This window comes from Alosa sapidissima, chromosome 23 (genome assembly GCF_018492685.1).
Source record: "Alosa sapidissima isolate fAloSap1 chromosome 23, fAloSap1.pri, whole genome shotgun sequence".
Classification (NCBI taxonomy): Eukaryota; Metazoa; Chordata; class Actinopteri; order Clupeiformes; family Clupeidae; genus Alosa; species Alosa sapidissima.
The window spans coordinates 23,549,311-23,574,385 of NC_055979.1; the positions used below are offsets into that span (position 1 = coordinate 23,549,311).

A 25,075-nucleotide genomic window follows, 5' to 3' on the forward strand; every position below is an offset into this window, starting at 1 on the left:
AATGTTCCACAAATACGATTATTTGAAGATTCGTATGAGATTAGAGTTACAGATAGAGGCTCATGGCACTCAGAGGCCAATACCCAGATGATATAGTTTAAATGTCAAATTAGAGATAACCCAATACCCAGGGGGAGTCAAATAAGATAGTTGAAGTTTCAAATTAGAGATAACTCAGCCAATACCCAGAGTGAGTCAAATGAGATAGTTTAAGTCTCAAATTAGACATAACTCAGCCAATAGGAGATATATATTATGTCTATATCCTCAGTCAAGTGATTTTGAACGGAATACATTACACAAGCATGACAATATGGCAGGATCTTTTTTCTATAAATATGAGAAAAGCAGTAAAACAAAGCAATGCAGTTGAGTCCAAGGTAATACAATGTCTCCACCACAGCACTAAAACATCATCATACAAGCAACATGCCTGAATGCCCCACATCAGGATAGCCACGCTTTGTTCTCAGCCATCGGCCTCACAACAGATAGACACAGTATTGATGCGGCTTCTGTGAGACGATGACAAAAAATAGAGAGGATCTCTATCCCTTTCCCCCCCCTCTCCTCCTCCTCTCTTCTCTACTCCTCTCTTTTCCTCCTCTCTTCTCCTCCCCTCTTCTCATCTTTCTGTTGTGCTGCATCTGCCCATTAGTATTCCGCATGAGGTGCTTCCCCCGAAGAACACAAAGTCGTCCGTATCCCGGCAACCCATCATATTTAATTTACAGTGCGTTTCTAGATCTCTATCAGAGGATAATTTCTGGCCCAAAATGAAAGATATATTTTTCTCCCATAATTCTCTATTCTCACCATGCAATGCTTATGGACCAGAGATGGCTGCAAAGATTATTGGAGCAATGCATGATGGGAACATGCTGGCTCCACAAGGAGGGAGAGAGGAGGTTAACACATGCATGTGTAAAGTTAGGGTTAGTGTTAGGGTTTACTGTGTAAATCTGGTTAGCCAGGTTAACACGGTTTATTTGTGCAACTGATATGTTTAAATTTAGGGTTAGAGTTCACTGTGTAAATTCTGGGATATTGGATTATTACATCTATCTCAGTGAGTGGAGGTTAAAAAGCTCATTGAATCCCAGGTGTGTTCGGCTCATGCTAATAACATTGCCCACATGTAGGGAGGAGCAGCCTAGCGCCCCCGGCAGGCTGACTCTATAACTGCAGCCTGCCACTCTGTGATGTGCTACTGGCAGCTAATACTGACGGCCTGATCGCCAACAGTCTGTTTCCCCTAACGCTGTCACTGTTTACACACACTGTCTATTCCATCTAGCCAAGTAGCTGAGAGCGTTTACACACACTGTCTATTCCATCTAGCCAAGCAACTGAAAGCATTTACACACACTGTCTATTCCATCTAGCCAAGCAACTGAGAGCTTGCTCTCCATGCCTGGATGAGCAGGCAATGTGTTCCATTTAGCTGTGGGACTGTGAACTAGCCTGCCCTGACGTGCCCAGACCTCGCATGGCTTTTCCAGCCTCATAAACATCAGATGAAGACGGAGGGTGATGGAGACCCCCAGCGGGTCAGCCAGAACCTCCAGTCTTGAGACGCCATGTGAGCTCAAGCAGAGTTTGGACCTGGCTAGAACCTGACACCTGTCCTCACACGGTGACTTGGCATGGGGACAATAGCCAGGTCAGGGTCCATGGCCTCGGCCTCGGCCGCCGGGTCAAAGCGATGTGCTATCTGACACCGCCGCCATTCATCAATGTGAGCCCAGACCGCAAGCAGAGATGACTCACCCGTGATCGAGTACACAAAGACAGGCACACACACACACACACCACTGAGGACTCCCACAGCTCAGGTTACGCAGTTACATGAGTGAAGGTGTGTTAGAGTCCCTGTTCACCCATAACAAGCACAAAGAAGGACACTGGGAGACTTGACAGGCTGGTAAGGAAAGCTGGCTCTGTAGTAGGAGCTGAACTGGAGTGCATCACTTCAATATCTGACAAAAGGACCCTGAACAAACTGATCAACATCTTGGACAATGAGTGTCATCCACTCCACAGCACTATTGTAAAGCAGAAGAGCCTGATCAGCTGGAGACTTCGCTCACTGCCTTGCACAACAGACAGACTGAGGAAGTCATTTGTCCCCAGGGCCATTGAACTGTTCAATGCTTCACTTAAGGGAAGAGGAGAGATAGACTTCTCTGCATAGTCTGTCTGCCTCTCCACCCTCTCCATGTTTGAGTACTGACTGCCCACTACTGTTTTACTACTGTTTTACTACTGTCCACAGCCTAATGTTTTTACTACTGTTTTACTGCTACACTGTTTTTCATGCTATATTAGCACACATGACCAATGGCTTCTGCTACAATACTGAATGGCTGTAACCCTATTACCTCAACCTATTCTTGCACTGACATAGTTTTTTATATTACCTTGTCTACATTATACATTACTCTCTTATTTGTCCATATTTATTTATGCTGGTCTCTAGACCTTATTCTTGCACTGTTGCACTGCTGGACTACTGTTGGACTACTTTTTGCACCTTCACCATGACACTCACTCTCTTGAGCACCTCACCATGCACACAGAACTACAGGCCAGTCCCGGCCCTGTCACTGCAAGCGTCTCATGCTTGATAACCCTCAAGCACACTGTGGATTTTTTAATTTAATTTCTATAGTATATTTAGTATTTAGTCTTGTTTGTTTTTCTTATCTTCTACTGTCTCTATTGTACAGTGGAGTTTTGTTATATGTTTATACTATATATATTTACCATTTCTGCTGTAAGTGCATGTTGTGTATGATGTCTGTAGGCTACTGAGACCTTGAATTTCCCCTCGGGGATCAATAAAGTATCTATCTATCTATCTATCTATCTATCTTCAAAGGATCTTCAGCAGGGGGTGGTATGCATGGATAGCAACTCCCCTGGGATTTGACATTTACTCACTTGAAAATAAACATTGCTTTACTGCATCTGTATATTATTCAAACAATGTTGTTTTATGTGTAGAGTCTTCTCCAACTTTTGTCCATACACAAGTCCAGCAGACGGAGCTGACCTGCACCTGACAGGCAGAACAGATGTGCGAGTGTGAGCGATGACCTACACCTGACAGGCAGAACAGACTCAGGTGTGAGTGGCGGTTTGTGGTCGACTGAACTGAGGGGACAGAGGAGCATCTGGATCTCTGGACGCCAACTCACACATGGACAGTTCAAAAGCCCACGGCTCAGTGGAGCAATACAGATGTACGCAGTGTGCAGCTTAGTCTGCATGCATACCTACCTCCTGTATCCTGTATGAATGGCTGCACATACAGTATATGCAGATGCTTGTTTTTTCTCTCTCTTCCACACATGCAAAACACGTCCATACTCACACACATACAGTACACACACACACACACACACACACACACACACACACACACACACACACATAAAGGAAGACTGCAGTAATGAGGGCATCACATCTAAGGTGCAGTATTTCAACTGGACTCAATTACTCAGCAACATTTCCCCCCATGAGTTTTGAGCATCAGAGATAGAGATAGAGAGAGAGAGAGGGAGAGAGAGAGAGAGAGAGAGGGAGAGAGAGGGAGAGAAACAGAAAGACAGATAGACAGACAGCACAAGGCTCTCTTGCCACGCATGACAGCACAAAAGCACACCCTCTCAGTTTGGTGACGTCTCATGCTACTGTAGGTACACTGCAATCTGCAACCGCTCACTTTGCTGCATGCTTTACTTCAATTAGCACTTGACAAACATATATAATAATATAATCATTTCACCTGACTGTTACAACAACCATAAAATCCGACAAAGCTGCAAGATGCACAAATGACTTAGTGCCCCTAGGTGGCAACTGTTCGGAGGGTGCAGGCAGGAGGGTCCAACCTCATCCTACCTTCTGCAGTGGGACCAAAACATGAACATTGCATGAACACGAGTTAAATGGCAAATGTCTCTTTGGTTGTGTCCAGAAGCCTATGGTCAAATGCTGCATGGAAGGCATCCGCAGTAACCCCCCTGGTCAACACACACACACGCACGCCCTGGTCTCCTCATCTTAAATATAGATGCCCCCCACCCTACACACACACACACACACAACACAACCCAAGCGCCCCGGTCTCCTCATCTTAAATATAGATGCCCTCTACCTGCAGTGTCCTCCCTGCACCCTGGCACACTGCTCCTCTTGCCTCTGTTCCTCTGCTGCAAGCGGCAGGCGGGGAGCTTCCTGTGCGAGTTGCCCATCTCGTCCTGGGCTGGCTACGCGGGGCGAGGGACCCGACCACCACGGCGCGCTGACCGCAACCGCGCCAGAGACGGTCTGAGCGAGTGGAGGGTGGGAGGGAGAGCTCTGCGTTCAGGCTCTGACGTTTTCACGCAGTCCTTTTATCTGTCTGTCTCTCCCCCACTCTCTCTCTCTCTCTCTCCCTTTCTCTCTCTCTCTCTCTCTCTCTCTCTCTCTCTCTCTCTCTCCTCTGTGCCTCCTGCAGGTGCCTTGTCAGCAGTGGGAGCGGAGGCTGGCGTGTCCGGCTGCCAATGCCCCAGCTGAGGGAACGACACAGACAAAACTCTCCCCTAATGCAATCACACAGCACTGCTTCACCGAGTGCCCTGCTGCATCACAAACACACACACACACACACACACGCGCACACACGCACGCACGCACACACACACACACACACACACACACACACACACACACACACACACACACAGAGCCACTGCAGAGCTGCCATTCACAGTCCTGAGACACCTGACTGACCCTCCAGCGGCTCTGGTCAACACCAGAGAGAATCTCTTTGGTTTGGCTGCTTTTTATTCTACCCTGTATATTAACAATTACTATTCCTGCAAAGTAAACCAACTAAATGATAAAATAATCAAGTAAAAATCAATTTCAGTGTCCCACTGAGAGTATAAAGCAACTTTGTGCTAGACCAATTAAATCTTAAAAATAAGCAATTAATCTCTTGGATACCAGGGATTGTTGTTCTGTCCCTGTTCCTCACATTCTCCACATGAAGAAAAGGGTATAATCAATAATCAATACCAATCTCACCTCAGTGGACATGTGGTCATCAAAATAATCTCAGCTTCTTGCTCAAACAGAATAGTCTCAGCCTCTTGCTCAATCAAAATAATCTCAGCCTCTTGCTCAATCAGAATAATCTCTTCAATCTCTGTGCAGCTGCTCCCCATGTTAGAAGATGTAAAGAGCACTTTACAGCACCTTTTTCTCCAGTAACAGTTGTGGTAGTGGTCAGTCACACAAAGAATGCCCGCAACCCCAACACATGACCATCTGTGCTAACGCTAATACAGAGGCACAAATCATTAGAAATCTCTGAGTATTAGCACCGCAGAATCTAGGTCACAGTTTCTGAGTGAAGCAGAGCAACTTGGTGTGCAAATCTTGCTCCGATGCGGACTGAAGCTACTCTTGTGTTCCGGAATAGAGAGTGAGAGATAGAGAGAGAAGAGAGAGAAATAGAGAGAGAGAAAGAAAGAGAGAGAAAGCCAGGCTTACCATTGCTTAGAGACACTGCTTAGAGAGACAGACTTACCATTACTTAGAGACACTGTTTAGAGACACTGCTTAGAGACAGGCTTACCATTGCTTAGCAACATTGCTTAGAGACACTGTTTAGAGACACTGCTTATAGACAGGCTTACCATTGCTTAGCGACATTGCTTAGAAGCACTGCTTAGAGACAGGCTTACCATTGCTTAGAGACAGTGCTTAGAAACAGGCTTACCATTGCTTAGAGACAGGCTTACCATTGCTTAGAAACACTGCTTAGAGACACTGCTTAGAGACATTGCTTAGAGACAGGCTTACCATTGCTTAGAGACAGTGCATAGAGGCAGGCAGACAGGCTTACCATTGCTTAGAGACACTGCTTAGAGACAGGCTTACCATTGCTTAGAGACAGTGCTTAGAGACACTGCTTAGAGACAGGCTTACCATTGCTTAGAGACACTGCTTAGAGACACTGCTTAGAGACATTGCTTAGAGACAGGCTTACCATTGCTTAGAGACAGTGCTTAGAGACAGGCTTACCATTGCTTAGAGACAGTGCTTAGAGACACTGCTTAGAGACACTGCTTAGACACACTGCTTAGACATTAAGTTAACAAAGAACAGCCTCTATTGCCCTGTGGCTGTTCTATTTCTTGACCAAATCCAGACCTGATAGAAAAATAGTCCTGCCCAGAAAAGGACACCAAGGCTGGCTGGGCATCGTACGCCAGCCTGAATGAGCCTCCGGCGCTTTTGCAGCACTTAGCAGCGCAGCGCTCTGCACATTCCCCGCTGTGCTCGGGCTGAGGACCACAGAACATCTCAGGAACACGACTCAACGTGACCAGGAGCGTGAACGTGTTATTTCACCCACTGAACACTGAACTCTCTCTCAAGTGCCCTGAAAGCCCAGCGGTTGACATGTCCTCTTTCCACATCCCTTGTTTTTAAAAAGTCAAATGAGTCCTTAGCATTCATCTCACTAAAATCCTCTGAAGTTGAATCACACCTAAACAAGCTGTCTACCACATCATATGGCATATCAGATTATCATTTCTTTTTCGCATGCAATGCAGGCAAGTATTCCAAATGGGCAATCTTCATTCATAGCTTCCAGTAAACAAATGTGTTTATGCATTACCATGATTCATGACAGTCACGCAATACTCCATGCTTACATTATTCCACATCACTATTCAGAGGGTGGAATAGAGCATCCTCCTTTTGCATCCTGTGGCCTGTATTGTGGATGTTTGGCACAGATAGAGCTTTGCTCTAGATGCCTTGTTTGTTGGTCTGGCACGCACCCTCTTCGATTGCAGAGTGGAGTGGGGGCATGCGCGACACACACACAGACACACACAAACACACTCACACACACACACACACACACACACACACACACACACACACACACACACACACACACACACACACACACACACACACACACACACAAACACACACACACCTGGATTCCAGTGCAGGAGTATTTAGTGCGTTGTAATAACACAGAACCACTGATAGGTCTGCTGAGACTAGTGATTGCTCACTGTTCTCACCACTCACCAAATGTCCTTCAAACACGCCTGGTTCCATTCAACAGAGATAAACAATGATCAGCTATGTGTGCTTCTTAAATGGAAGCGGAGTGCACACAACTAGTTTCTCCCTCTAACAAGATCACAGAAATGAACAGCTGAACGGCCTTGAGAAGATGGAGAGGACATGGGCACACTATGGTGCGTAGCAGGAACCAGACACCTTCACATTTATTCAGTTAGCAGACACTTTTATCCAAAGCCATATATGTCAATTACCGGAACCGGGAAGTTTTCAGACCTTTTCAAGTTTTCTAGTATTCACACCCATTGTTATGACACTTACAATTGAGCTCTGGTACACTCTACTTCTATCATTGGTCCTTGAGATGCTTCTACAACTTGATTGGAGTCCACCTGTGCCTAAATGGACATTATAAGGAGAGGCACACATCTGTCTATGTAAGGTCTCATAAGCCCTTTTTCCATTAAAAAGATAATTCGCTTAAAAATGATGCACATCGAAAAGTTAGTGCGGCAGAGGTGAATTAGCGGGAGTTAATTTAACATCAATGTGATGGAAAAGGGTTGGAGCGATGTAAGTTACTGTGAAAACCATTTTGGGCTTCTAATATCACTCAAAATGACATTGAATAATGAGTTAATTCGCTTGAAAATCTTATGGAAAAAGGGCTACAGTTGAGGGTGTATGTCAGAGTGAAAACCAAGCCATGAGGTTAAAAGAATTGTCCTTAGACCTATGAGAGGATTGTGTCAAGATACAGATCTGGGGAAGGGTACAAGAACATTTCTGCAGCATTAAAAGAGCACAAGCGCACGGTAGCCTCCATCACTCTCAAACTCAGCCAAACTGAGCAATCCAGGACGGGTGGGCTTGGTCAGACAGGTATCCAAGGATCCAACCAAGGACACTATGAATGAGATCCAGAGTTTCTTTGTGAAGATGAGAGAAGTGTACGGAAGGACAAACATCAGAGCAGCACTCCACCAATTAGGCGTTTATGGTAGAGTGGCCAGATGGAATAATACGCTTTAATAAGCTTTGCAGCTCAAAGTGCTTTACATTTGAAATATTTAACACAATAATAGAGAAGAAAATAGTAATAATAATAATACATTTTGAGGCTAATGTAGCAAGTTCTTGTGGTAGTAAATAGGCTTTGCTAACAAATGCCTACATAACCCTACAAACCGCAAGCCCTTGTTGCAGGCCTCACAATATACCAACAATTTCCTGCATTGTTGCTTCATTGTTGTGGTCATTTATGATCCAATCAGCAACATATTAACATACCAAGCAATATCAGATATACTTCAGAAATACAGCGGTTATGTCCTTAGTAATTGTTGTGATTATATAAATTTATACAGATGTTTAAAAAACACAACGACTGGAAAACTGGCAGCTTAACCCTTAACCCCCTAAAAGCATGGCAAATAGCAACAGTGGCATAGAAAAAACTCCCAAGAGTGCATCATAACAGGCACTGGGCACAGGAGTGAATCATAACAACATGCGCTGGGCACGAGAGTGCATCATAACAGCAGGCGTTGGGCATGAGAGGGCATCATACCAGGCGTTGGGCACAAAAGTGCATCATAACAGCAGGAGCTGGGCACAAGAGTGCATCATAACAGTAGGAGCTGAGCACAAGAGTGCATCATTCATAACAGCAGGTGCTGGGCACGAGTGCATCATAACAGCAGGAGCTGGGCACAAGAGTGCATCATAACAGCAGGCGTTGGGCACAAGAGTGTATCATAACAGGCGCTGGGCACAAGAGTGCATCATACTGTAACAGCAGGGCACGAGAGTGCATCATAACAGCAAGAGCTGGGCATGAGAGTGCATCATAACAGCAAGAGCTGGGCATGAGAGTGCATCATAAGGCGCTGGGCACGAGGGTGCATCATTCATAACAGCAGGAGCTGGGCACGAGAGTGCATCATAACAGCAGGAGCTGGGCACGAGGGTGCATCATAACAGCAGGAGCTGGGCACGAGGGTACATCATAACAGGCAGTGGGCATGAGAGTGCATCATAACAACAGGATTAGACTAGGTCTGCAGACCAAAGGATCAAACAAGAGATACTGTACATACAAGATAAAAGGCCTTCTGTTCACAAACACATGACCTGGCAAAATGAGAAATGTACATCGAAAGCACACAATGCCAAAACAATCAGTCAAAAACAGAACTTTCAGATATTGCATAAAGCAAGTCATTTGGTGGAATTGAGTTGAAGGAAAAGGAAATAAAATATGAAGGAAGGGAGGAGCAGAGGAGAGGAGGAGAGGAGGAATGGAGGAGAGGAGAGGAGGAATGGAGGAGAGGAGTGGAGGAGTGGAGAGGAGGAGTGGAGTGGAGGAGGAGATGAGCATACCTCTCGACCTGAGGGGGACGCAGCAAAGCAGAGCCATGGCTGAGGACGACGGCCCCAGTCCAGCACACACACACTCCCAGTGTGCCCAGTGACTCTCCCCGTCCCTTCACCAGTCCCTCTCTCTATCTCTCTCTCTCTCTCTCTTTCTCTCTAACTCAACATCTGGATGAGCTGCTACTACAACATCCCCCCACACCCCTCCTAACCCCTCCCTCCCACCTACCTGGTATAACCCCCCCCAGAGATAGTTTAGTCCAGCCTCCACATGGTCTGGCCCTAATCTCCTCATGGTCCAATAGAGAAGCCATAACAGAATGATGGTTACTAATCCACGCTGTGGCAGAGAGCAAGAGAGAGAGAGAGCAGGAAAGAGAGAGAGGGAGGGAGAGAGAGAGAGAGCAGGAGAGAGAGAGGGAGGGAGAGGGAGAGAGAGGGCAACCCTGAGTGCTTAAGCCTGTGCTACTGTGTGTGTGTGTGTGTGTGTGTGGGTGTGTGTGTGTGTGTGTGTGGTTGGGGGGTAGTGAATGCAGAATCTGGCCACAGGGCCCATGGGCATCCAGTGCTGGCCTGTCTGGCTCCGGCTTGGCTAGGAGACACACACAGGACCCCCACCCCAACACACACACACAGTAGTACAGGACACACGCAGGACAGGGCAGGAACGGAGTGTGTGGGTGTATAGAGGGTTTGTGTGTGTGTGGGGGGGGGGGGGGGGGGGGGGAGGAGCAGTTCCGCCACCTCAGATAAATTAATAATAAATATATTCTTTCATACCAATGATATAGCGCTGTATTGTTAAAATAAATAGTGAGTTGAAATAAATTTAAAAATAAAGTTCATTTTTCGCGTGTACAGAGGTGACCAAGAAGCTAGCAATTATTGTCCAAAAAGTATTGCTACACCACGATACTCAATATGTTGTCCAACAACGGTGAGCCATTTTTCTCCATTGCCCCGACACTGGATTTTAGGGTTCCCCCATCTGCCAAATCCCACTTTAACCACTGCGTGTGTGTGTGTGTGTGTGTGTGTGTGTGTGTGTGGGGGGGGGGGGGTTGTTGTTGGATAGGGCTGATGCAATTTATGGTCGTTTTGCCAGAATAGCTCTTTTTAAATACATGACTAGAGCTTTTTCAGATCAAGGTGAAACCATTCCAAAAAACGAAGCTTCTGCATTCTTGGGGAAAGTAGTGGTTCGGTAGTAAGTAAGCCCACACTAGTTTTCTAGTCCACTTATGCAAGACCCACAGACAGCTGGGGATGACCATCCCATAATGGTCAATTAAAAAGGACAGAGTGCATGCCAACAGATGGGCCATGATCTAAGCTTCCGTGCTCAGAGATAACAACATGTGAAATCATATCTCCAGTTCAGTTATGAGGGACGTCCACTCTCATACCAGTTCAACACAAGCATGCTAAGGGACGTCCACCCTCATACTAGTTGAACGCAAGCATGCTAAGGTTTCACAATGCTAGTTCCCTAGTTCCCATGTCATGACCTTTGCTGAGGAAGTGTTGATTGATGTCCACAAATCTCCCTCTTACGATACACACACACACACACACACACACACACACACACACACACACACACACACACACACATACATGCTGCCATCTAGTCAGTCTGGCTACTGTGTGTGTGTGGGTGGTACTGTATATGTGTGTGTGTGTGTGTGTGTGTGTGTGTGTGTGTGTGTGTGTGCATGTGTGTGTGTGCATGTGTGTGTGTATGCGTGTGTGTGTGTGTGTGTGTGTGTGTGTGTGTGTGTGTGTGTGTGCATGTGTGTGCATGTGTGTGTATGCGTGTGTGTGTGTGTGTGTGTGTGTGTGTGTGTGTGCCCAGCATATTTCTGTGAGGCAGGAGTAAAGCCTGGCCCCCTCTCTGCTAATCCACACTAATCTGCTGCCCTCTCCGGTGGTGACCTTGGCGTGACCTTGGCATTGCCGCCAGTCTGCTGTAGGTGAGCAGTTAGCGCGACCACAGGGGTGTGGGGTGGGGCACTAGAGCCCACTTTAAACCTGCACACCGGTTTGGCAGGGGACGAGGGGTTGGCAGTCTGGTCAGTGGCCTGCGCCAGTCAGCTAGTTTGACGGCAAAGGAGGCCGATCCTGGGGCAAAGCCAGCAGGGTCACATGCTAACAGTTGGTCAGATTAGTCGGTACCTCTGTAGCTCAATGGGTAAAGCACGAGGGTAGCAACATGCTAACAGTTGGTCAGATTAGCTGCTACCTCCGTAGCTCAATAGGTGAAACACGTGGGTAGCAACATGCTTTATCAGTCAGTGTATTGGTCAGCTGTTATGAGGTGATGTGTTCGCCGAACACCATCCATATGGAGCACAGAGCGCTAGCGCAAAAAAAATTCGGCTTTCAAGGCGAAACCGCAGAATGGCCAGATTTAGCGCTAGCTAACAGGGTAGTATGTCTGACCTGGACGACATGATTAGGCAGATTAGGAGAGAAACTGAACAGTAAAATGTATTGTGATGATTGTACAGTGGCTCCGCTACCTACTCTTGAATTAAGTGCATGAAATGTACTGGGGCAGTGGTAGTGTAGTGGTTAACCCTTAAAGGTGTAGGTTTTTGAACATTCTAAATTCCGCAACAATTGAAGGTTCTAAAATTCCATGTTGAATTCAATGAACCCAGATATTCTTTAGAATGTTAATTTCCCAACATTCCCGTCACACCGGTGTGACGGTACTCCTTTAAGGGTTTTAAGGAGCTGGGCTAGTGTGCAGTAGCCTGCAAGTTGTCGGTTTCCACCGTTGTGCCCTTGAGCAAGGCACTTAACCCCAAGTTGCTCCGGGGACAATGTAATCCCTTGTAATATAGTTGACATATGTAAGTCACTTTGGTCAAAAAGTGTCTGCTAAATGTAATGTAATGTAATGTATGGGAGTTGGGGTTTTGGGTAGTCAGGAGGACATGTTACAATTCACATTCATTTCACATTATTTTCCACATCAATATTCCATTAACATTAACATCATGTTAAACTTTGCATGCTTCCAAATTGAAAAAAACCTCTCTGACTATTCAGCTCCTGGGCAAAAAAAAGAAAAGAATTACTGGTGTGCTGTATGTTAAAATTGCATGTGATGTGTAGGTGTTCCTTACAAAACGCAGTGAACTATAGGTGTTCCTTACTAAACGCAGTGAACTATAGGTGTTCCTTACAAAACGCAGTGAACTATAGGTGTTCCTTACTAAACGCAGTGAACTATAGGTGTTCCTTACAAAACGCAGTGAACTATAGGTGTTCCTTACAAAACGCAGTGAACTATAGGTGTTCCTTACTAAACGCAGTGAACTATAGGTGTTCCTTACAAAACGCAGTGAACTATAGGTGTTCCTTACTAAACGCAGTGAACTATAGGTGTTCCTTACAAAACGCAGTGAACTATAGGTGTTCCTTACAAAACGCAGTGAACTATAGGTGTTCCTTACTAAACGCAGTGAGCTAGGTGTTCCTTACTAAACGCAGTGAGCTATAGGTGTTCCTTACTAAACGCAGTGAACTATAGGTGTTCCTTACTAAACGCAGTGAGCTATAGGTGTTCCTTACAAAACGCAGTGAACTATAGGTGTTCCTTACAAAACGCAGTGAACTATAGGTGTTCCTTACTAAACGCAGTGAGCTAGGAGTTCCTTACAAAACGCAGTGAACTATAGGTGTTCCTTACTAAACGCAGTGAGCTATAGGTGTTCCTTACAAAACGCAGTGAGCTAGGTGTTCCTTACAAAACACAGTGAGCTAGGTGTTCCTTACAAAACGCAGTGAACTATAGGTGTTCCTTATTAAACACAGTGAGCTATAGGTGTTCCTTATTAAACACAGTGAGCTATAGGTGTTCCTTATTAAACACAGTGAGCTATAGGTGTTCCTTACAAAACGCAGTGAGCTAGGTGTTCCTTACAAAACGCAGTGAGCTAGGTGTTCCTATTAAACACAGTGAGCTATAGGTGTTTCTATTAAATGAAGTTAGCTAGGTGTTCCTTATTAAACACAGTTTAACTGGGTGAGAAAAACAGCCTATTTTACAGCCTATTTTAAAGCACACCCAACCACTCCACAGTCACACCTCATTTAACACACCTGCATGTCTGTCCACCTGCCCCCACCTCTCTTTCTCTTTTTAAGAGACAAGAAAGACCCCACATCTCATGTGTGTGTCTGTGTGTGTGTGTGTGTGTGTGTGTGTGTGTGTGTGTGTGTGTGTGTGTGTGTGAGAGAGAGAGCGTGTGTTTGTGTGTGTCTGTTTAAGAGACAATTAAGGAAGACTCCACATCTCATATGTGTGTGTGTGTGTTTGTGTGTGAGTGTGTCTGTTTAAGAGACAAGAAAGACCCCACATCTCGTGTGTGTGTGTGTGTGTGTGTGTGTGAGAGAGAGAGAGAGAGAGAGAGAGAGAGAAAGAGAGAGTATGTGTGTGTTTGTGAGTGTGTCTGTTTAAGAGACAAGGAAGACCCCTCTGCACCCCCCTCCAACATCTAAACCCTAAAATGACCTGTGTCGTGTCTCGGGGAGTGGGCGTTGGACTGGGAGGGTGTTTGGGTGAGGACAGGGGAGGGGTGGGGGTGGTTGGGGGGGGCGGGGTGTGGCGTTGGAGGTCTGGAATGTTCCGTGAGAGAGAGAGAGAGTGTGGGAGAGAGGTGTCTGCACGTGAAATGAGCCGCCCCTGTTGTCAGGCCGTGTCGTTTTTTTATCCTGACCTGCTGTTAAAGGTGAGCTCCACTGTAATTAGAGACAAGGGCCTTGTCCCCCCCCCCCCCCCCCCCCCCACACACACACACACACCTCAAGGGCCTCTTCCTCTGCACCTTTCCTCCTCTCCACCTTTCTTGCTCATAAGTTGTGTCGTGTTTATGTGGTGTAGGGTAAGTCATGGCCGTATGCAAACTGTTTCGCTTAGAGCACTACATTTAAAAGTCGCCCAATGATACATTTAGTGCCTTCGTATTTAATTATAAGAACACAAGCAAAGGCATAGTGTTTAAGTACACCCTAATACATAATACATGTGGACACAACAGACACACCTGCAAAACAGCTAAACAATTCTGTAGTGATTACATAAACAGCCAAATCTGCCATGAAACATCAGTCACAGGGTCCTCTACAGAAACATATCAGCAACACTGCCCCCTGCTGTTACAAAACACTATGGACAGGATTTAGCTTCTTTACAACTTCATGTCCATTGTCCTCATTTCTCATAAAAAAAGGCTTTAGATCAGAAACAATTTCACACCAGAATATGTATATGTGTGTTTAAACACACCAAAGACACAAAAATGCCACACTGTATTCAGAGTGAAAAAATAGTTATGAAAGCAGGCCTGGTCCACCTTTGTCAAATCCCCCCTTTTTGTGAGTGACCCCAGGCCTGAGTCCCTCCCAGGGAGAAGTGGTAGTGGACAGGGATGCTGAAAGACATAGATGACACATGTCGACTGTCACAAGGGACCTCTCGCACTCCCTGCCTATAATACGACACCTGCTGTAGTCTACAAGTCTCCGGGACAACCACAGCCTGTGACCTCTCACCCTTGTCATGTGACATTCCTGTCTTCCTATTAAACTTTTGTTAAAGCAACCGCCCCCTGCTATGTACCTGCCAAAGGGGCCAATAGAACACATCCCAGTGGGAACATATTTCCTGCACATTGGTGGTGGTTAGTAAGGTTCCCCCTTCACTGTAAAGCACTTTGGGTGCCTGGATAAAGTTCTATATAAATGCAAACTGTTGTTTTAAAATGTCTAAATGGGATTAGTATGATTGTATGAAGGTAAAAGAAAGGAAATAATTGTAATGTAATGGTGACAAGTGAGTGTAGTGCTGCGTACTAAATCTCACACACAAAAGCCCTCTTGCTAGCATACCTGGTTTAATAGATCTAGTTCATGTCCTGTGCATACGTGGTTCCCATGAAAACTAGTTCATGTCCTGTGCAGAACTATGTGGGAGTATTCATCTCCTGTGCTGTTCGCAATGCAGGTTACACAACAACAAGCAGAGCGGCGTCAAAACTGTGTCAGTGAAAATAAAGGCAGAGCCAGGACAAACAGGGAGTCGGGACGATAGTAATCTATCATCTTTCATCAGCCCGCTGTTCTGCCAGATCTCCCCATCTCATCCTGCTCCTCTCCCCCTCATCTCCCCTCTCCAGCCCTGGGGCCGGAGAAAAGGAGCTACGCCGGAAATATCGGAAACACGTTTACGGTAGTTACTTTCATTCAGCTCTTGTCAACAGCTTGTCCAATCGTGTCTTTGTCAAGTAGAATAACATTTCATAAGCACGTCAATCCCTAAGAAAAAAAATAGCTGTGGCTTACTTTCCACAGCTTAAATTCAGTAGTGCACATGACACTAATTTCACCGAAGGTTTGCTTGACATTTAGTGAGTGAGTTTGCACTTTGGTGTAGAAATAGTAGAAATACGGTGATAGACAGGGTTTGCCCTCTCCCCCACTGCAGAGGTCAGTGTTAGTCGTCAGGGCAGCAGAGTGGGCCTCAACCCAGTGACCTGCCCCCCACCTCTAGCAGGCCAGGCCCCACTAACACTAACCTGCACTCATGGGCGGATTATGAATTTTTGGGCCCCTGGGCCCAGATGTATTATGGGACCCCCACTAATTGTCGTATATGTGGGAGGGGGGGTTTAGGGGTCCTCCACCAGAATTTTTTTAATTTGTTTGATGTGATTTCCTGTATTCTGGTGCATTTTGGGGATTGCCAATACTAAATTCAATCAGATTCATAGCCTACATCCTGATTTGTTGATATTGAGGCAATGATTCCATGCAAAGGCTTGGACTTCAGGGCCCCCTGACCCCTTGGGCCCCTGGGCCTGGGCCCGGTAGGCCCGTGTAGTAATCCATCCCTGCCTGCACTCTGTGTGGCACGCGGCACGGCCACCATGGATGCACCCACACAAAGGGAGCGGGAGATGGAGTGGGAGAGAGAGAGAGGGAGAGAGAGAGAGAGGGAGAGAGAGTGTGTGAGAGAGAGGGAGAGGGGAGAGAGGGAGAGAGAGAGAGAGAGAGAGAGAGGGAGGGAGAGAGAGGGAGAGAGAGGGAGAGTGTGTGAGAGAGAGGGAGAGGGGGAGAGGGGGAGAGTGGGAGAGGGAGAGAGAGGAGAGAGAGAGGGGGAGAGTGTGTGATAGAGAGGGAGGGAGAGAGAGGGAGAGAGAGAGAGGGAGAGAGAGGGAGAGAGAGAGAGGGAGAGGGAGGGAGAGAGGGAGGGAGAGAGAGTGGGAGAGAGGGAGAGTGTGTGTGAGAGAGAGAGAGAGGGGGAGAGAGGGAGAGCAGGAGAGAGAGGGAGAGGGAGAGAGGGAGAGAGAGAGAGAGGGAGAGAGAGAGAGAGAGAGAGAGAGAGAGAGAGAGAGAGAGAGAGAGAGAGAGAGAGAGAGAGAGAGCGGGCAGCCTCCTCACTGCAGCTGGCTCAACACGCTGGCCGGAAAAGGCACTGTGGCCCCACAGCCCCCATTAAGGATCCACAATGGAAGGGATCACACACACACACACACACACACACACACACACACACGCACACACACACACACACACACACACACGCACACACACACACACACACACACACATGTGATCACACACACACACATGTGACACACACACGAGTTTAAAAACACGGACAGTTACACACACAGACACAGTCACACACATAAACCATTCAGCTCCATCCAGTGCACATACACACAGTACGGCTCCATAAGCTGCAGAGTCTGAGGAGGAGAGTAAATAAAAAGGGGAAACGTTGGCCCATGCAGATGGCCCAGATGTGGCCCAGATGTGGCTCTCCGTCCAATATGTTTGGATTGGACCCTGGCAGAGCCAGATGCATGGGCTGAGACAGGAAACACACCTGTGTTGAGTCTGACTATGTGGGGATAGGAGTTCGGTGATACATTCACACATGAACAAACACACACATACAGAGATGCTATCAGATGGTTGAGTTCAGAATGCCACAGAACATCTCTTGTGTCTTGTTTAGATTCCATCCAGATGTTAACCTGAGCTCGGAGATAGCACTGTGGTTTGCGTGGGACTAGGGGTGGGTCCACAGATGATCTCTGACACAAATAGATCTACACCAGAACAGGAAACAGTTAGCAGATGGAAGCATTGTTGCAGAGTCAGCTGAATTCAGATGTTATTGAGTGCACCAGCAAAGGTCAGGGACAATGGACATCATATGTGCCCACCTCCAACAAAGCAAGGACTGGATGGGTGGACTGATAGATGAATCAGATGCCCTTACAAAGGTTTAGCCATTTTACCATCATTTTCATATATTACATTCAGGTTGTCTGTGACCACTGAAATTCTGCTTTTTCCACATCAAGCACAGCAATCAACAATCAGCACCCAAACATCATGAACTGAACGGTACTCCCAATCTACAAACATGGATGCTTCTTATAAAACTTATTTGTAGTGTCCCTCTAAACAGTGGTGGTGAATCAGGTGTATAAGTGATAAATAACCTCAACAGGCTTCTCCCCACCTGAAAGCTGACCTAACAGGTTTCTCATTGTGTAATCTTATATCTGTCGTGTTTTTTTAAACAACATGTTGTGGGCCTATCAGAAGAAGTACTGGATATGCCTACAGGTTTACTATGAGCCTATGAAAAAACCTAATACTAAATACTAAATGCTATGGTTCAGTATAGGTTAAATTTGTGGACAGCTTTTTGTCGAAGGGATAAGCACTTGAATATCACAACACAGAGAGCTGCTTTATTTGGCCTGGATGTATAGACATTTATTCTGCTTGTAGCTTTGGGAGAGGTTTGTACATTTCTCTTTTTCTGGATGCATCACCCAAATGACTGGAATGAATGACTAAATCCTGTGATGTTCTCTCTCCCTAAGCTCCCAAAAGCCTTGTGAGCCCGCATGCACCGATCTGCCAGACATAAAAATAGAAAATATCCTCCCAACAACAAAAAAAGCAACCACAACTTCTCCCACACTTCTGCTGGCCCAGTGCAGAATGACAGAACCGTCCACCTCACGGGCTTCCAGAACCCTCCACACCACGGCTTCCAGAACCCTCCACATCACGGGCTTCCAGAACCCTCCACATCACAGGCGTCCAGAACCTCCACCTCACGGGCTTCCAGAACCTCCATCACACGGGCTTCCAGAACTCTACACCACACGGGCTTCCAGAACTCTACACCACACGGGCTGAGTGTGTGTCTGCTCTGCTCTCATGAGAAGATGCAGTGACATTAAATCTCCATCTCTTTTTCTGTCTATCTCTGTCTCTCTCTCTCTCTCTCTCTCTCTGTCTCTCTCTCTCTGCCCTGCCCCCCTCCCTCTTTTCATCTTTCTCTATTTTTCTGTGAGGCAAAGAAATGCTTGTAAGACCTTGGAGTACTATCCCCAGCCTCTGATCTCACACAGTTACCCCTCTGGCTTCAGGAGGCTTTGTGCATGTTCTGTGGCTACACCCTCCGTGCAACAGAAAGCTGTGAGAGGCTTGCAGCCACACTGCTTGGCTCCCGGAGCTGTGTTTCATTTCTCACGGAGAGAGCTGGTCTCTGTTCTGCCCACACTGCCTTGTTGTGAGGAGGTGTCAGCTGATTGCGTGTGTGTGTGTGTGTGTGTGTGTCTGTGTGTGTGTGTGTTTGTGTGTACGTGCGCATGTGTGTGTCTGGGAGGATGCCACTGCAGCAGGGTGGAGCGTGCAGCCTCTCATCGTGCAGCGGTACTGCGGAACCAGTGGGACAACCAGACACCCTCTCTGAGTTTCTCCCTCTCCAGGTTATACGATCACAGTGGCCAACCAGAGACCTTCCCTGAGTTTCTCCCTCTCTAGGCTATACGATCACAGTGTCGAATGCACATCACTGCTACCTTTTGGCATTGTTGTGGGGGGCATCCTGCCATTTTGTGTCGAGCTTGTGTCTAGGGTGTGTGTGTGTGTGTGTGTGTGTGTGTGTGTGTGTGTTTGTGTGTGTGTGTGTGTGTGTGTGACTGTAAAGAGGGATGGGTGTGTGTGACGTGCTACATTTTGGCTTGTTGGCGAATGGCACCAGAGTGCCGTCGCCCATGTTATTTTTAACTTGGCGTCTCCATGGAAACCAGCACATATGCTCAGAGCAGAGAACCCTGCCGAGAGAGAGAAGGGGAGAGACAGTGTGTGTGTGTGTGTGTGTGTGTGTGTGTGTGTGTGTGTGTGTGTGTGTGAGAGAGAGAGAGAGAGTTTCTGTGTGCAAGCTTGAGTGAGTGCATGTGTGTGTATGTGTGTATGTGTGTATGTGTGTATGTGTATGTGTGTGTGTGTGTGTGTGTGTGTATGTGTGTGTGAGAGAGAGTTTCTGTGTGCAAACTTGAGTGAGTGCATGTGTGTGTGTATGTGTGTGTATGTATGTGTGTGTATGTGTGTGCAAGCTAGAGTGAATGCATGGTTACATGTGTGTGTGTGTGTGTATGTGTGTGTGTGTGTGTGTGTGTGTTTGTGTGTGTGGGTGGGTGTGTTTGTGTGTGTGTGGCGTAATTCATGCCGCATAAATGTAGGGGAATAATTACACGTTCTGGCTCTCTTATGAGTCTCATACACAGAGGTGTGTGTGTGTGTGTGTGTGTGTGTGTGTGTGTGTGTGTGTGTGTGTGTGTGTTTGTCTGTGTGCATGAAGTGTTTGGTTCCTTATCTTATACCAATTTCAGAATCCAAGATAAGCCCTCATCCAGGTTTTAAGAAATCCAGTTAAACTAACTGAGAACACTGTACTAGAACACAAAAATAAGTAACTGAGATATGTATTAATAGAATGCAGTAATATGTAACTGATATGTATTACAGTAATAGAACGCAGCAATAAGTAACTGAGATATGTATTAATAGAACGCAGCAATAAGTAACTGAGATATGTATTAATAGAACGCAGCTTTCTCTGTGTTCATGTAAACACCATATCCTGAATAGGGTAAATCATAAGCAGGACACTGAAGTCCAAACACAGTCAATGTTTCTGGAGCATGGCAGAGCAGAGTGAAGCATAATAAAGAAAACTCCCATAAATCTGACAGGTTAGCCAAACTCTTTTAGAAACGACCAGAAGTTTGTTAGAGTTCAAATCACATTCTCCAACACAATGCTACCAGATGTCAGGATGCACACAGTGGATGTTCTTTCTGCATTTCCTTATTTGTCACTTGAAAACACTAATAAGCTAGTCAGTAGAGTTTACTTACCTGAGAGGGAGGAACCATGGTGTGTCACAGGTCCAAGTGAAAGAGAAGGTCCACACAGCAAGGCCATGCATTAAAAGAAGATGGAATAACATGAATTTCAGAACAAATGATGACTCCATTCTTTTTTCCATTCTGTATTCATCAGTTCATTCTACTCCCCTTGAACCACACTTGTCCCATGCTATGCCTGACACAGCAGGTACACTTTAATAACTCTTGACAAATGGACAAAGGTCCTTTTTCATCATCAGTTATTTTTTGCGATTTCTGTTTTCTGACTAGGATACTGTGACCCCTCTTCAGCTCGGGGCCTCTGAATCATCATCACCATCTTCATCATCATCTCACTAGTGACCAAGATGGATACAAGCAGGCCCCAAATGATCACCTATCTCACTAGTGACCAAGATGGATACAAGCAGGCCCCAAATGATCACCTATCTCACTAATGACCATGCTGATGACACAACCAGGCCTTTTAAGAGTGAAATGACATAAAACTAAACCAGGACCAAGCCAAGCTCTAACCTTAACCCTAACCAGGACTAAGCCAATCCCTAAAACTCATTACACTTTGCCACACACTACACAGAAAGCTAAAAATATCAGACACATTTGTGCATGAGATTGTTGTACAAGTGATCTTAGATTGAGGCTTAAAGAAAGCAAGCAGGAGGGGTTTGACGGTCCACAAATGGGTAAACTTGCTAAGATGGTGCTCTTTGGTGAAAGATCCAGGATTTGATAACAAAAACTGAACCAAGACACTCTTCTTGATATAAAAAGAAAAGCATTACTAGTTGGCTGATTCATAATAGAACAGATACAATCTTGCCAACACCTTTCAGCCTCTGTGGCAAATCCTAGATTGAGGTACAATAGTAGACTTGAGATTTTGGGTCACATCATCACTTTCACTTCTGTGTGTGTGTGTGTGTGTGTGTATGTGTAGGAATGCTCCTGCCTGTGTGTGGTAGTAGGGCGCCATCCCCAAAAAGCCCAAACTCAGCAACCCTCCAGCAGCAACTCCTCTGATTGGTCCAGCAGAGCAGTGTGATTCAGAGCTGAGGCAGCCTCTCTCCATCTTTCTCTTCCACTCTCTCTCTCCTTTTCCGCATTCTCGCCCTCTCTCTCCTCCACTCCCTCTCCTTATTCTCTCCATCTCTCTCCTCCACTCCCTCTCCTTATTCTCTCCATCTCTCTCCTCCACTCCCTCTCTCCTTTTCCTCATTCTCTCTATCTCTCTCCTCATTCTCTCTATCTCTTTCCTCCACTCCTTCTCTCCCTCTCCTCATTCTCTCCATCTCCCTCTCTCCCTTTACTCATTCTGTACATCTCTCTCCCTCTCCTCATTCTTTACCCCTTTTTTTCAACCCCCCCCCCCCCCCCCCCTTTTCTGCCTACTTCACTACGACTGACTGTTAGGGAGCAGCCAGCCAATGGGATCGCTCGGTGCGATGAACTCGCTTGTGATGTTAGGCAGTTTCACGCTAACAGCCAGAGAGAGAGAGAGAGCACTGCCGAATCTAGGTCATGAGCGAGTGAGGAAGACACATTTGCCAGCAGGAACCACCTCGGCAGAGGATGCACTCAGACACTGCCGTTTGTCACACTGAAACCAACGGCAATTATTCCACATATTAGCATGGGTGAGCATATTAGCATGGGTGAGCAGCCTGAACCGTCCCCTCTGCATTTGCGTGTGATGTGGGTGAGCCTGGTGCAGTAAGCCATCAAATTGCTCCCTTCATGTCATACGATAATATCATGATGATATTAATATATATCCATTTACTGCATAAGATTTTTGTTAATTAAATTTATGTGGATGATATACTTATATATAATGATGATTCAGAGCTTCCAACGGGTTTTTTATACATTAAGTGTGATTTACACATGAGGATGAGTTAGACTGACACACACAGACACACACGCACACAAACACATAACAATTGCAGCAACTACATTTTTTTTGTACTCTAATTGCGGTGCCCTGTATTATCTTGTATCTTGACTTGTGTGTTGCTAGACTTAGATGTGCAGCATCCACAAAAAACAGTTCCCCTGTCCGGTTCTTTTAATCATCAAATGATTTCAGAAAGAAATCAAATCTGTAAGGATACTGCCCATGTAGTGTCACAACAAGCATCACATACATCTCAAACCCAGGACAGATCAGCACCTTGGCTTCCTCTGCTGAAGGTTTGTTCTCTAAACAAGCCATTGCTTTGCGCCGTATCAAAGATAATTAGGCCTGGCAGGAATTGCCAAGCCATGTCAGCCACTGACACAGTCATCATGTCACACACAAGCCATAATCACTCTACTGTCCTCTACTGACATATCATTGCAGATGTCAAAAAACAACCCTGACACATAGACATGTTCCGCCTGACTCGTCCTGTGAAGAAGGGTCAGGGACAACTGGGTAATGTGGGAGCATAAATCCCATTCAGCGCTTACTGTAAACACACAGTTTCTCTAGTGTCATTCAGCGCACATTGTCATTAACTCTCTCTCTGACACACACAGGCACACACACACACACACATATACACACACACACACACACACACACACACACACACACACACACACACACACACACACACACACACACACACACAATAACTGACCATTCTTGCACACACACTTGCTTTACACCTTTAAAAAAATAAAAATCTAAAAAATGAAAACACCATAACAATGTGCTTGACGCGCAATAAAACACAATGGGCTCAACATAGGTGGGGCATCCAGCAGACGGTCTGTGCTTTGACTCTTGACCCGGACATGTTTTCCAGGAGTCCTTCACGGGAGGCATTCCCACTCTTCTTACGGCAGCCCCACGTGACGGAAGCCCTTTCCGTGCCACCGTGCGGGCCGCCAGCCAAGGCACACACCCAGCGGAGATGGAGCCGAATCATTTCTACGTCCCTGGGCTGCCAGTGCCATCACACACAGTGACCTATTTCTCCCAGACCTCTCTCCTTTCCGTCTGGCTACACTTATGCGCCACACGCTTAATAATTCACAAGCAGCTGGAGAGATCCGACTGCTCCACACACACACACACACACACACACACACAGGAAACAGTTACCATCACTGAATATTATGATTGTTTTATCTTATTTAAATTCTATGTTTATCTCCCTCATTTTTATATGCCAATTATTTTCTATAAGATAAACCCTGATAGTCTCCGTCTTTTGATTGGCTGGTGAAATGAGAGGAGCCAATAGAGATGTGTAGAGGAGGGAGGGGGTGGGTGGGCTGCTGCCGCTGTAGCTGCTGCTCCCCTGGCTGGCCCTGGGGGAAGCTGTGTACTCATCATAAAGCAAACAACAGACTGCACTGGGCGCTTCTGAGCGAGCCTGCTGCTGGAAAGACAACGTCTTGCTGCTACAGTCCCTCTTCATCTCCCTTCTCATCCCTCTCCCAGCGCAGCACCCCAAGGCTCTGGCCTCATGTACAGAGTCACAGTGGGAACCCACCCCACCCTCTCCCCATGGTGGAGTCAAAGTTTGCATCCACCCTCTCCCCATGGTGGAGTCAAAGTTTGCATCCACCCTCTCCCCATGGTGGAGTCACAGTGGCCATTCTCCCTCTCCCCATGCTGGAGTCACAGTGGCCATTCTCCCTCTCCCCATGCTGGAGTCACAGCTTGCACCCACCCTCTCCCCATGCTGGAGTCACAGCTTGCACCCACCCTCTCCCCATGCTGGAGTCACAGCTTGCACCCACCCTCTCCCCATGGCTCTCTACATGTGATGTTTTTTTTTTTTTTTTATGGTTCCACGGCTGTAGAGGCAGGAGCATCAGGAGAGAGTGGTAGACAAAGGAAACTGCCAGAGAGGGAGCATGAAATGAGTGTGGAAGGAGTGTGGAAGGCTAACTCATGCTACAGTAGATATGAACAGTAGGTACTCATGGTACAGTGGATATGAACAGGCAGTCTGTGATTTTGGCTTATACCATACTCCACATATTATCACCAATGAGAGATTAAGTAGCAACATCAAAAGCCACACATTTACCTGTGACTGACCTTTTGATTTGAAAGCATTTTGTTAATATCCATAGGTGGGGCAAATGCGAGCGTAATCAGCGGTTAAAGTGAGACTCTGCAGGTGGGGGAACCCTCAAATCCAGTGTTGGTGTAACGGGGGAAAATGACTTACCATGGGACAACATATTGAGTATTGTGATGTAGCAATACTTTTTGGTACAAGATAGTGTCACTGTGGCACAAAGTATCACACTACTTATTTGGTTCATTTATCTACTCTGATATGATGGCAATACTATGGTAAAATTGCTGAAGACCACATTATGGAACA

The 25,075-nt window shown here is 46.3% G+C and overlaps 1 protein-coding gene across 3 annotated transcripts in view; it reads right to left on the minus strand.

Annotated features, from left to right (window-relative positions):
• nhsb (Nance-Horan syndrome b (congenital cataracts and dental anomalies)) overlaps positions 1 to 25,075 on the minus strand; it is a 71,277-nt gene that overhangs the window by 15,331 nt on the left and 30,871 nt on the right. The gene's annotated exons all lie outside the window — the stretch shown is intronic.